The 13,948-nt window shown below is 44.1% G+C and overlaps 1 non-coding gene across 1 annotated transcript; it reads left to right on the top strand.

Annotated features, from left to right (window-relative positions):
* The first annotated feature begins 395 nt into the window (after window positions 1-395).
* On the top strand, window positions 396-514 carry LOC121443277. Its single transcript, XR_005973645.1, has one exon. It is a non-coding gene; the product is annotated as a small nucleolar RNA SNORA51 (small nucleolar RNA).
* Window positions 515-13,948: the final 13,434 nt, after the last annotated feature.

Genomic DNA, 13,948 nt, shown 5'->3' with positions numbered 1-13,948 from the left:
ATCCCAAAGGAATTTTAATTTGCATTTTTCCTAATTGCTAAGGATACTGAACACTCTGGGTATTTTCAGGTAAGTGGATGGAAGCAGAACATACAATTCTGAGGTGACCCTGACCCAAAAAGACAATCTCTGCAAGCTTTCAGTGTGGACCCTAGCCTCAGACCTTTAGAGTAAAACACCTGGAGACACAGCAAAGGGACCACGGCAGGGAGCTCTCCCAAGGGGAATAGCCGGATAAGGGTTCAATGAAGGGGAAAACAGAGGAGAGACTTACCTGGGACAGGAGGGAGAGAAACTCAGAGGGAGAGCGAGGAAGGTAGGATAGATAATACTAAGAATGTCTGAAAAGCTATAAGAATCATATTATTTTAGGTCTACTTAAAATTACACACACAGGCCTTGTGCTTACCGCAGGCTTTGTTCTAACACTGTATAAAAAGAAGAGACAAAATAAACCTACCCTATACACTCCTCAGGTTAAGCCTGGTCTCTATTGTGAATGGGGGAGACATGGGAAAGAAATTACATACACAGTGAGTAATGTGTATGAGAGTGTATATAAGTGTGTATATGTGAGTATGTGAGCATGAGTCTGTGACAGTGTGTGTATGTCTGAGTATGTGTGTGTGACTATGTATATAAGTATGTGTGAGTGTGTAGGTGATTGTGGTGTGTGTGTGTGTGTGTGTGTGTGTGTGTGTGTGGTGCGTGCGTGCGTGTATGTGTAATTTAAATGAAGTTACACCTGTTGGGATGACAATGTTTTCTAAGAGCCATAGACTAAAACCAGGCACCCGGGGTTATTGGTCAGGGAGTCCAAGAGACTCCTCAAACAATACAAGTTATTTCCATTGCCCTTGGTTGTCCCCCAGAAATTAAAGGTAAGTCCCTGTCGCTGAAGACACCACACATTTTAGACAAGTACTTGGAGGGATAAAGCTGGAACCAACCTGAAAGCCTCTTCCTCCAGAGGACCTGCTCTTCCAGCACTGGAAGGAGCTCTCCAAGCTGCTGGAGGGAGGAGAGCAACAGTACTCCTGCCTTCTGGAGCACCTATTGGCAAAACAGTTTTTGGGATGGCAAGGCATCCCCAAATATGCAAGAGTTGTACGTACTTACATCCTGAGGTAACCAACAGCATCTCATTGGACTGGAGGCCCACTCAGTGGAGGGGGATTCATGCTCACTAGCCATACTGGTGAGGCCATAGGCCCTAAGAGAGCCAACTCCTGCCACCTCACTAAAGCAGTCTAATTTTCAACTGCATTCTAAACATTGACCCCTGTCCCCACAGGCAAGTGGAGCACTCACTCCTCACCAAACATGTGCCTTTCTGCAGCAGGTGGGGACCACTCCAGAATGCTACAAATGGCCAGAAGGCAGAGATGGTCTGAACGGGTTGCCCACTTGATACAGCTACAACACAGTTGCTACACTTGAGCCACAAGGACGTGCAAGGGGGTTTGTGTGTGTATCTCTTGCTTTCTAAATATGACAAGGAAGCTGCACCCAAGGAATCTCAATAAAGTGGCCGCCTAAACAAGACCTTAGAAATGACAATATCAATATACATGCCAACATGCATGGCTCTTCACCTCTAGAAGAAAAGCTACAGAAAACTGATGGTTGCTTTGAGAGGGAGAATCAGTCTTCTCCACAGACCAGCCCACTGAGAGGTTAGACAGTCCCAAGAGGTCAGTCCTAAACACATATGAGTCCAAAACACATATGAGTAACACTAAATAATCTCAACATAATGTATTTATAAACTTTACACATACATGTATAGCATAATACATGCATGCATTATGTATAATTAAAGAAAAAGAAGCCATACTGCTGAGTGTGATGGCACAAGTCTTACGCCTCAGCACTCAGGAGAATTCAGATCTTTGTGAGCTCGAGGCCAGCCTAGTCTACTTAGTGAGTTCCAGAATAGAGGCAGTGTCACATAGAGAGATCCCATATATATCTTCTACCATGTTCCCTGGGGCTTCAGTGTGGAGACTGTGTTGTAGGTTTATTAAGTGGGGCAATGAGAAGGAGTGGGTGGGACCTGGGAGGTAACTGGAGGAAGGAACAGGAAAGGAAAATGATGATAATATAGTACTCATGCATGAACTGCTAAAGGAAAAAAAAAAGAACAACAATCAAGGAAGACACTCAAGATGAACCTCTGCCTCTCCTCACAGGCACACACACTTACACACATACCCACAATAAACATGCCCACACATGTACACATGCATTATCATACTGTCTGCTCCCTCTTACACACACACACACACACACACACACACACACATTATTCCCAGCCCATAGTTGGAAAGTCTAAGTTACTATAGATAAATGCATGTTAAATAAATATTAGGCAACTTGCCTTTTATCAAATGGAAATTTTTCACACAGTTTGATTGGGATTACAGATCTGTTCAACAGCAGAAGCAAAACAAGTAAGGCACGCAGTTCATTTTGGGCTTTTGAAAGCTGGGCAATGTTTGCTTGGCAAAGCACACAGTGAGATGCTGCCAGGGCTGCAACACACTTTCCGGTCTCTCCAAACAAGAAGGTAGGAGATAACCATGCAACATGCAAACATATGGCCAAGCCCTCAATATTGATATCATATGGATTCTGACTGCCATGTCTTTTACCTAGCATTCTGCAAATACATTTCAAAATAGAGCCATGGAAGCTTAGTGCCAAAGAACTTAAAGCTTGGAAGTTATTTGGTCCATCCTCACATTATAGCCTTGGAAAAACAAGCTGGATAACGACTTGTCAAGATAATGAGATTAGCAGCGGGGGTAGGAACGGACCCTGGCTCTGCTATAGTGGCAGGAATAACGGTGAAAACAGCAATGATTGCAGGAAGGGCTGTCACCACCAGGAAAGGAATGTCTGCAGTAGGACTTGCACATGCACTCTCACTCAGCCGGACAGTCTTCGCCATCTTCATCTTGAATAAAGCAGCTTCTGGGTGGACAGTAGCAACATACGTCACATCTAGATTTGAACCGATTGCTCTTACAGACCCACAGACACATCGTTTTCCCCACTACTGTATTATTTTCATCTTAATTTTGGCATCAACTGTTACGTATTTACATTACTGGACCTGTAGAAACATCATTAAAATGATGTCAAATGAGAAAAAAACAAGAGCCAGGCAAATATAACATGTATTTTACGATAAACATCAGAAAGAACTAAAAATAGCTCGGCTTTATTTTTTGTCTCAAGGAAAGCTTGTAAAAATATAATCTGCATTGCGTGTTACCACTTTGAGCTGTGAAGAAATGGAATCGGCCGGAAAGTCAACGCTTACTCTCCTTGTGGAGAAATGGGTGGGTGGGTTCTTCTGAAGGCATCCAATCCGTGTCCTCAGTTAAAGTCTTAGTTTTGCTTCTTGTCACATTTTACTGCTTTCTTCGGTTATATGGAGACAATGGAGGCTAGGTGGTTTTGGATTTAGATGGGTCCTTCACCTGCGGTGGCAACTGTCACCAGAATTCCTTTTGAGGAAAATAGCCACTTGTCTTATGAAGCTTCACCAAAAACTTCTTCAATGCTGTTTTCTCTTTGTCAATCTCCCTCAAGCGGAGGCTTAAAGCTTTCTGTAGTTTCTGAATGTGAATCTTGGTTCTCTTTTCCTCTCCCACGTTGTTCACAAGGGCCTTCCGCAGGTACGAGGGCTCCCCTCCCGATTTGATGTTCGCCTTCTTGGTTAAGCCGCCCATTCCACCCAGCTCCTAACAGTGGCCACGGAGGCTCGAGGAGGCTCAAGGCAGGGCAGGGCAGCTGCCTGTAAATGTCTCTGGAAAATGATTCCTCTATGGTTTGGAATAAAGAATCAGAGCGGCATGGAAACAGAGGCTCATGGAATCCTGGACTGAGTGACATCAGAGACATACCTAGCCCCAAACTCAGGTTTGGTGCTCAGATGAAGGTTGTGAGCTAGGATATTAACCATTCTTGCTCTAGGAACATGAGCATTTTCAGATGCCAGGCTGACTGACAAACACCTACACTACCTTGCTCATGCTTACGCCACAGGGTAAGTGCCACAGGCACTCAAAATCAGGACCAGATGTTTATATTCATGCGGGGGGGGGGGGAATTAAAAGACGGATTCAATAATTGGGTTTAGTGTCAAAAGTGATCCATTCTCATATGTGTATTTATACATATACATTTATATATAAATCATATTATATATAATATCTATAACCACACTATATATTTATAATTGTAATATATTATTTATATTTACATATTAGGATATTTATATGTATAATATATTTTATATATTCCATAACAAAAATATTTTTATTATATATTTCTGTTATAGAAAGAGCTAAAATGGAGACAGTAGCAAGGGTATATGTACTGATACACTGGACTGGGATTGGAGAGATCAATACGAATCTGAGATTTTTCTGAAACAGTGTGAATTCATGGCTGTACCTGTCAGTCATCACAGAACCATAGTTGCTCTGACAGCAGCAGCAGGGATGGATGCACCACTCTAAGACTGTGACCCACGCTGGGCGGTGGTGGCGCACGCCTTTAATCCCAGCACTCGGGAGGCAGAGGCAGGCGGATCTCTGTGAGTTTGAGGCCAGCCTGGTCTACAAGAGCTAGTTCCAGGACAGGAACCAAAAGCTATGGAGAAACCCTGTCTCGAAAATAAAAAAAAAAAAAAAGACTGTGACCCACGGCGGCGTCACCCACGGCAGCCCAACGGGCTCTTTGAATCTCTTAGAGACTTCAATTTTGGTGGAGCCAGATTCTTCACTACGGAGCAGAATCTCAGTAGCAACCAGTGTGACCAGCTGCAGTTTATTAAAAGTCATTGAAAACACAGACTTTACACGAGTGCCAAAGAGAGAACTTGGAAAGAAGAAGGTAAGACACACTGGAGACCATGGATGTGGGCTTCTCAAAGAAGCAGCACACTGAAGCGTCTCGACAGTAAATACATATGCCGTTTGGTGGGCCTCAACCGACATCTGAAAGGATTGCTAAGAAGACTCCACACATTCTAAAAGGTGCTTAAAATAATGAGAGGCCATTTTAATACACTGGCTGCCTAGCAGCGGACAGTCGTGATGCTGGCTCTGTGAAGAAGCCTGATTTGAGTCAGGGTGCAGAGGTCAGTTTTGTATACAGCAGCAGAGGAATGGAGTTTCTGGAGAGGACAGGGAACAGGCACCAGAGGACTGGATAAACCAGATAAGCTGTGCAAAAGAAAAGATGGACAAGTCACCAGGGAGGGGTGCTCTGGACAGGAGATAAAACTGGAAGCCACTAGGGCTGCAGGTGGGGATGAGGACCGGCAGGATATGTTCCTTTACTGTAAAGGAAGCTTTTTGGTTGAGATTCTCAGAGGATTACAGTCTGTAAATGGGAAAATAAAAAGGGCTTAATAAATAACAATTGTTCTCAGATTCCTGATTCTCAGCTGACTAGAGTCTTCAACCAGATCCTGAGTGACAGATTCCTTCCCCTCCTATGCCCCCATAACTTGCCACTCCGGGTGTGTGTGTGTGCATGTACGTGTGTGTGTCTGTATGCACGTGCACATGTACATGCTCATGAAGACACACATGTGTGGAAGCCAGAGGAGAACTTCAGTTTTGAGGGAGGGTTGCTCCCTAGCTGGCCTGGAATTTGCCAAGTAGGCAGGCTAACAAGTCTCAGGGGGCTCCTATCTCTGCCTCCCAAGTGTTAGAATGATAGTCCTGTTCCACCATATCAGATTTTTCATATGGGTTTTGAGGAGCACACTCATCTCATGTCCTCTTGCTTTCAAGGAAAGCCCTTTGCCAACTGATCCACATCTTCCCAGCCTCCCTGGTTTTCTATCCATCTTTAATCTCCCCTCTAAGATTTTGATCTAAAATTTATAAGGAACTTCAAAACTAAATACTAAAAAGTATCAAATCATCCAATCAATATATAAGCAAATTAACTGAACAGCATTTCAATTCATAAAGAAAGTTGTATCCAAAAATCCTGCAAGCCACAACAATGATCTGTCTGCAAACCGTGCTCATTGATCTAATAGTGGCATAGATGTTAGGAGAGCAACCAACCACTTTTCTATTAGACTAAAGCGTGATCCATGAGATGGACCTTGACACTTTTATGAGGCCAAGAACTTGAGACTAGATAGGTCACAGAGGTATGGTAAAACCTACTAATATTATTCTACTAAATGAACAGATCAATAAAACGGCTCCTAACAACATATTACTATCCCCATAGATCAGAGCATCGCTTAACCCTCTCCAGAGAAGCTTCTTTTTGCAGAGCTGGCCATTAATGCAGAGACCTAAAACTAGACAATGTGCAGTGAGTGCGAGATCCTGGAGCAGTCAGTCCTGAATGGGATGTCTGTATCACTCCTTCCCCTCCACCTCAGGGGGTGGGAAGACTGTAAGAGCCAGGGATAATAAATAATGATATTTAATCAGTTATATAGACAAAGGAGGTTAAAAGAAAGAAAAAGAAAAGGAAATTTTCTTTATTTTAACCACCGGGCCATGGCCACTTGGAGCACAGCTCCTCGGTGACCTAAGATATATACACAAATAACTGAAGTCTAACTCATATGACTAGTGGCACCTTACAGGGACAGACAACCTGAAGATAAACAACTCACACTGCAGAATTAGCTGCTTTAATAAGAAAGTGAGATGCCACCTTATCTATACAGCTGTGGACGCAAACAGATGGCCCAGAAGGTCACACCAAATGACTTCCTTCTGAGAACAAGACAAGACCCCCACTACCTCCTCAGCTGCATGGTCCCCTCTCTGAGGCATACCTGCAGATTTCGTGCACTGTATTTCAACCAATCCTATCTGCCTGTTCATTCCCTTGGTGATTTCGTTTACGGCCCACATCACTGGCTTTCCATACATGTTTTACATCTAACAGGAATCAATAGATGAAGAGCATGTATACTAGGTCCATATAGGACACACACACAACTTTCAAGGTATTTTTCGGCAACTAAGAAATATAGCCTTGACACAAGAAGGGCTACAAGAAGAAATTTGGGAGAAACTGCAGAGAGTAGAGTACATTGTCTTGAGTAAAACTGTTTCCATTGCTTTAGATTTCCCCCAAAGAGGGTTCCGAAGTGTGAGCTCATTTTCAGGTATACCAGTTATCTCCTGCAGCAGTTCTGCGGACAAATGTGCAACAGTGGCTGAGGGTCAGTGACCACAGGGGCCACCTCTGGAAAGTGCTTCTGCCCAGCTCTGAGCTTACTCACAAGATGGGGACACCGCTGTCCTGGGCTACATCCTTCAGCAGGCAGCCTCGTGTGTCGTCCTGTCAAAGACAGAGGAAAAGGAGGAAGACTGTAGGCAAAGTAGGTCACTGTGGGGGAGGGGGGGGCTACAGTGACTCACACAGGATAGACAGGGATGTGGCAAGTGAGGGACTGAAGTCACTTCTGCCACCCCTCCAATGAGGTGTGGACCCTGGAGGGCAGGGGACTGCACTTGAACTGTGGGAAAGTCAGAAACTCGTTCTCCTGGAAATATTCTTCATCTTTGCTCTCCATACGGAGATGCCATGATGTGTGCCCTGCAGGATTTGAAAGAAAACTGGTCTGCTCACATCCCTGAGGTCTCAAGCCTTGCAGAGGACACAGGTTTCAAGCCTCTGTTGCCATAGACACTGCGGCTGGGAATTGAGGAGCCATAGCAGGGAGGCATCAGATGAGGTCAGCTGACTGTAGGCAGATGGGAAGGAGGGCTGAATCAGGAAAATGAACAGGCATACTCTGAATGGGTGAGCAGTTAAAAGCTACAGAATTTATAACTACTACATTTGCCAACCAATAAAACACTTCAGATATGTGCTCCAGGGATGAAGTTACTGTGCGACACTGAGGGATGCCCCAAGGACAGGGGGACCCCACATAGGACATTTATTATACACTGCCTACACAGGCAACTGTCTGCTTGCTGAGAAGATGCTCCACTGTCCACTTCATATTTCTGAGCTGAGCCAGGGATTGTCTGGTTTCCCTTTACCTATACCTATGTCCACAGCTGAGTGGGTTCTAGGATGTTCTCACAGAGGGGCCCTGAGCATCTTTGCATTCCTCAATTCTAGTCCTGGGGTACCATGGAGGTACCTGAAAAAGACAGTTGAATTAAATCTTGGCTTGTGAGAAAGATGTGAACCACAAAATCCTAAGCTGAGGTTTCTCCATGTCCTCTGTCACCTGACAGTGGGATCACTTTCTGCCTTTTAAACTAAGATCAAGTGAATTGACAAGAGGAGATTTTGGAGGGAGAAAAGGGGAGGAACTTCCTGTGTGATGGTAGGGAACTCTCAGTCAGCCTTCCATCTCTGGCCTAAGATAAACAAGCTAAGGGCAGAAAACACTGCTTTTGGCTTACAGTTTTGAAGGCTGCAGTCCATGGCCAAGTGGCCCTGTGGCATCTGTGGCAGTAGTGTGGCAGAACATCCTGAGCAAGAGCGTACAGCAGAGGAAAAGTCCTCACCTCGTGGCAGCCTCTAATGACCTAATTTCCTTCCACTAAGCTCCACCCTAAAAAGCTTCCACCAGCCCCTACCCAGGGATCAAGTCTGTTAACCAGCATTAACCCTTAGAGAACTTAATATCCAATACACAAGACTTCACCAAAGGCCCCCAAAGCTCACTTTCATTCCATAACACAAAATGTGTTCAACCTATCGCCAGTGTCTCTCAAATTCTCAACATTTCCTGCATTGCTTAAGTCCAAGTCCAAAGTCTCCTTTGAGACTCAAGGCAAGCTCCTAAGTTACCAACCAACCAAGACTATGAGAATGTTCCCACAAAAGATGATAAATGTCCTCTTGATTATATTAGGTAGTCTTCATCTTGTGACAAACAAGTTTTCCTTAAACAAGATAAATTTTCTTCCCATCATGCCCTCTCTCAAATTACCAGTGCTTTTAGGGCTGCAGGATCTAAGCTTCCTCAGTTGCACTATCTGTGAACCCCTTAAAAAAGAAAGTTATGCATGCCAAGATATACAAAGGCATTTTGTAAAATTCCCAATTTCAGAGAGAAGAAGAAGAAAGAACACAAGAAGTAATTGGGTCAGAGCAAGATAAAAAATATAGTGGGGCAAACATGAGCATCTGTGCCTTCATGTCAAGCATCTGGGACACCACATAGATCCCACTGACCGTGAATAGCACCTGTATGACAGACATGTCCCTGTCAACCACACGTCTGTGCTTAGGGCTCACTCTGCTTACTGCATCTCTCGGCAGATATTCTATGCTCCTGGTGCCCCCCTATCTTCCTGGGGATTTGACTGCAGCTTCACCTTTTCATGGGAACTGCTCACCACTGGCCTTAAAGAATTTCTTCTATAATTCATACAGAACCAGCACCATGAGCTCTGATACCAGTATGAGCAGGAGCCAGACAAGTGTGATGTTCCATAACTACAGCAGCCTCCGAAGCAGAACGAGGAGAGACAGATTCCTGGGAAACAACACCTCCCTGGGCAGCTCTGGGAAAGCAGAGTTCACTAGGGTGGGAGGGGGGGGAGGCTCTCTTCTCAAAGCCAAACTTCTGAGCCTGTAATGAGAAGGCTGGTCTCCAAGAGTCCTCAAGGTATTTTATACCCAGGGCAAAGCAAAGCACTCTTTTCCTGGCACCAACTTCTTTAGCAAGCACACCACCCTTGGTTGCATCTTTAAATATATCACTTTCTGGTTCCCATGCCACCACACCTGCATATGTAGGATGACATCACTTCTCTCCGCTATGCCCTACCTCCAGGAGGGTTTGACCAGTTTCTAGTAGTTTCTCTGAGTATGGAGAAAACCTTAAACATGGGCTGCAGTGATGGTTTCATGGGTATGGCTATTGCTATGCAAGCCTGATGAACTTAGTCTGGGCCCAAGAAAACCACATAACCCTGTATGCAGTAGGGTGCATGCCTGCAATCCTAGGTAGGAGGCAGAGATGGAAAAATGTGAAGAAGCTTGTGGTCCAGTGAGCAGAAAGAGTCTGTAACTCAACATGGAAGGTGAAGACCAGCTCCTGAAGTCATATTCTGACAGTCATCCCTGTTCACACTCAACCTCTCTCTCTCTCTCTCTCTCTCTCTCTCTCTCTCTCTCTCTCCCCGTGTCTCTCTCTCTTTCTCTCTGTCTCTCTCTCCGTGTCTCTCTCTCTCTCCATCTCTCTCTCTCTCTCTCTCTGTCTCTCTCTCTCACACACACACACACACACGCAAGCACATACAAATGCACCTGTTTACAGAAACACATACATAAATTATAAATTGACTAACTTAAAAAAATAAAGCCCACAACACAAGAGTATTTGAGAGACACTTAAGAGTCAGAGACATGAGTCAGAGCTCTTTTACTTCAAGAATTCAGTCCTGAACAAGCACAAAGAGGATCTCTGAGCCATCAATACACTCGGACACTAAATACACACAGCTCCCAACCCATGGACTGAAAGCCAAGCACTCAGAGAAATTAGAGAATGCAATATATTAATCTCCCATGTATGAAAATTATACCATGTGTCAAAAACAGACATAAAGACACACACACACACGATCTGTATATTGACTAATTACTGTACAGTAATATATACATACAATTCACACACATAGACAAAAACATATGTATACAACTATAACATACTATCCAATATTCTGTATGTATAAACTTCTGAGTTCATCTTACAAGCACTAGAAACACACCATCATTAACCATAGTTAATGTATGTTTATATACTGTGGTTTGAATACAAACTCCATACTAGTTACTCCCTCACCAATATCAAACATTTATATAACACTACAAATGTGCAAATATATCTGCTCCCAAAGGTACAGTCTCACCACTTACATAAATGGTGATGAGTGGAAACTTCAAATATCCACAAAGAAATAACTTCTCCACCTGTCAAATGTAGGCTCATTTGAACCTGACACTACAGGGGTACATATCCAATCCTCAACCCCCCCCCCCAACACAAAACCCTTGCCACACACCTGCCTTCACATGCTAAAAACACAGTAGACAAATCCTGTAGCCATCCATAGCATCCCAAATACACATATAACCCTACATTTCCCAACAATATTCTCCCTTTTGTATCGTCACATAAATATGCACAATTTCTTTAACATTGTCCACAGGCACCTATTTCTTGCCCAAGTTTCTCCCAAACTCCATGACAAGCAAAAATATAAAAGGAAAAAGAGATAAAATATTCCCCAAATCAAATTGCAAATACCTAACCCCAAGACCAAGGTTACATGCATGCTATCTCACATTGTCTAAATACAATAAGCTCCACAAACTATCAAAATCCCTTAATTCCAAATATCTAAACAAACACCATCACCTACATGAGAATACACATTAGATTCTCACCATTCATAATACAAAACTATGAATTAATACAGTATTCCCAATCTATGTCCTAAAAATTATACAGCAAATCTTACATACTCTCTCCAGAAGGTCAAAAAGCACACCGCCACATTATACATGGGAATAGTCATCTCACACTTCCCATTTCTGAAATCAAAACACACCTTTTCACCTTCTCAGTCTCAGAATATCTCTCTCTCTCTCTCTCTCTCTCTCTCTCTCTCGCACACACACACACACACACACACACACACGGTTACATAATAGTCACACAATTTAATAATAATCTTCGTTATAAATTCCATTTACTCATCTGAGTCTCACATAATGCTTTTCTTGATTATCGCCACTCTTAAGGTCCAAAAGGAGATGCGTGGCTGAATTTAAAGGGCCAGTTATCCAATTGTGTAAAGTCTGTGTAAAGTCAGTGGCAATTAGTGAAGCTACAACATGAAAGTTGTGTTTCTGGCTGGTATTAATGTTTGCATGTCAGAAGTTCGCCCATTTTTTAACAACATTAGAAATTCGTTTGCTCTGCTGAGTAATGCTTTCCGACACATTGGAAGCTTCCTGAAAGTGTAGGGGACACAGATGAGGGACACTTCCGAAGTTCACACCTCATTTTTATTAACTCTGCCCATCCAGCCCCAACACACACATCAAAAGCCAGACAGCCTACAGAACAGTGGAGAGAAGCCCTGGTCTGGGCACTTGCCAATGCCAGTGGTGTAAAAACTCCCAGGCTCCAGGCCAGCCTCGGGAGGGCACTCAGTCATTCAGGGCCACACTGCCTGCAAGACACAAGCAACAGGCAGCGACAGTGGCGACCGCATGCTCAATAAGTTAGGTTGGAGTTGCCGTTACCTCTTTCTCTGTAACGGACACTGGACGCCGCCATGTTCACGAAACGTTAGGAGGCAGGCTCGCTCCTGCGTCCTCCATGCTCGCGCCCTTGTCTAGCTTCTGCGCAGGTGCACAACGGACTGATGCAGGGCGTCCAGGAGGCAAGGAGCTCGCGCTAGAACGCCAACAGCATGCACAAACAGGAGCGCTCAGGTGAAGCATAGAGCTTTGAGGGAGAGCAAAGAACGCGTTTTGAGCCCCTCCCTCCCCGCGCCCCGCATTCTCACAGAACCTGGGCGGCCATCCTGTCTTAAAACCAGGGATTGCAGACCTTTCACCCATGGGACTTAGCATCCAAACCGAAAACTGTTGAAGAGGTCTGGCTCCTTCTGGACCCAGCGCTTTGGGTGGCATTTGTCTCATTTGCACCTTTCAAAGAACAGTATGCCCTCTCTCATACTTTCTGAAAGCTGCATTAAAGAACACTTTTAGCCAAAATATAAAAAAGAAAAAGAAAAAAAAATCAGACCCCGGAGAGACTCTGTGACACGATTTACCTAGGACTCTGCCTGTAGAGGCCTTCCTATGAAATCCATCGTAGTAAAATCTACTTCACAAGAAGCGCTGGAATAAATGTTGGTTCACAAACATTTCCTGTGAAATCGGTGTCATTCGGTGTCATTCTACCTTAAATTGAGACTTGATAGTCCTGGTCCCTCTAAACCTCTCTTCCTTTCCCAAATCGCTGCCACATGGGGAACACTACTGACTCCTACTGCGGAAGTGGAGCTTGCGCCCAGCAACTTTTGCAGCAGCTCTCTGGATTCTCAAGTCCACGTCCCCTCTAGACCATTTCCTAGCAAACCTTCTTGTCACAAGGCAAAATGAGACGACTGTCTCCCAGCATTACGGCACTGATGAAATGAAATGCAAAATACCAAATTAGGAACCAGACAAGCTTTCTTTAAAAGGGTGCTACAACCATACCCACACACAGAAAGGCATCTGCCCCTTCAGATATGATGCTGTATGACCATCAGAAAATATCACAAGCCAAATGCATATTTTATTTACCAAACCTCCAAGCATTGTACCTAGCAAGAGCCACCTTATACTCAGACACTATCCTAGTATGGAGGAAAATCATGTAATGCAAAGGTCTTTTATGATGGAATAGCAAATATTTCATGTCACTAAAAATTTGCACTTGTTGTCTTTGCAACTGGTGTCTTAACCTCCCAACACGCAAGAGGCACAACTCACCACAGTATAGAACATTTGGGTCTTTGACCCAATATACATCGTGATGCCATCTCCAGCCTGTGCAATGGTCAGACTACAAATGCAAACATTATTTGTTGTGAATGCCTTTTTCTTTAGCATCCTAACATTAACAAAATCTAAGGTGAATTCTATTGAAGTCAGAGGTAGACTTTTTCTGCAGCCAGGAAATGTGGCTCCAAGGACACCAGCATATAAAAAAGATGGCAGCCTGCGGCTAGTGAATCCGGGGTGATTCTGGAGCTAGGAATGAGGCAGGCACAGAAATCCGTATTGGACAATGTCAAAATGTACACAGGTTTCTATACCTGGAAAATCAGGGCCCTAAGAATGTTAAGCCTCTCCATCTTGGAGTAGAAGAATGTCTTCTCTCTTCCTGTAGCTCACATTTAACCCT

This window comes from Microtus oregoni, unplaced genomic scaffold, assembly GCF_018167655.1.
Source record: "Microtus oregoni isolate MIOR12 unplaced genomic scaffold, Mior012 000103F_ref0000194, whole genome shotgun sequence".
Lineage (NCBI taxonomy): Eukaryota > Metazoa > Chordata > Mammalia > Rodentia > Cricetidae > Microtus > Microtus oregoni.
This window is presented reverse-complemented; position numbering and strand designations above follow the sequence as displayed.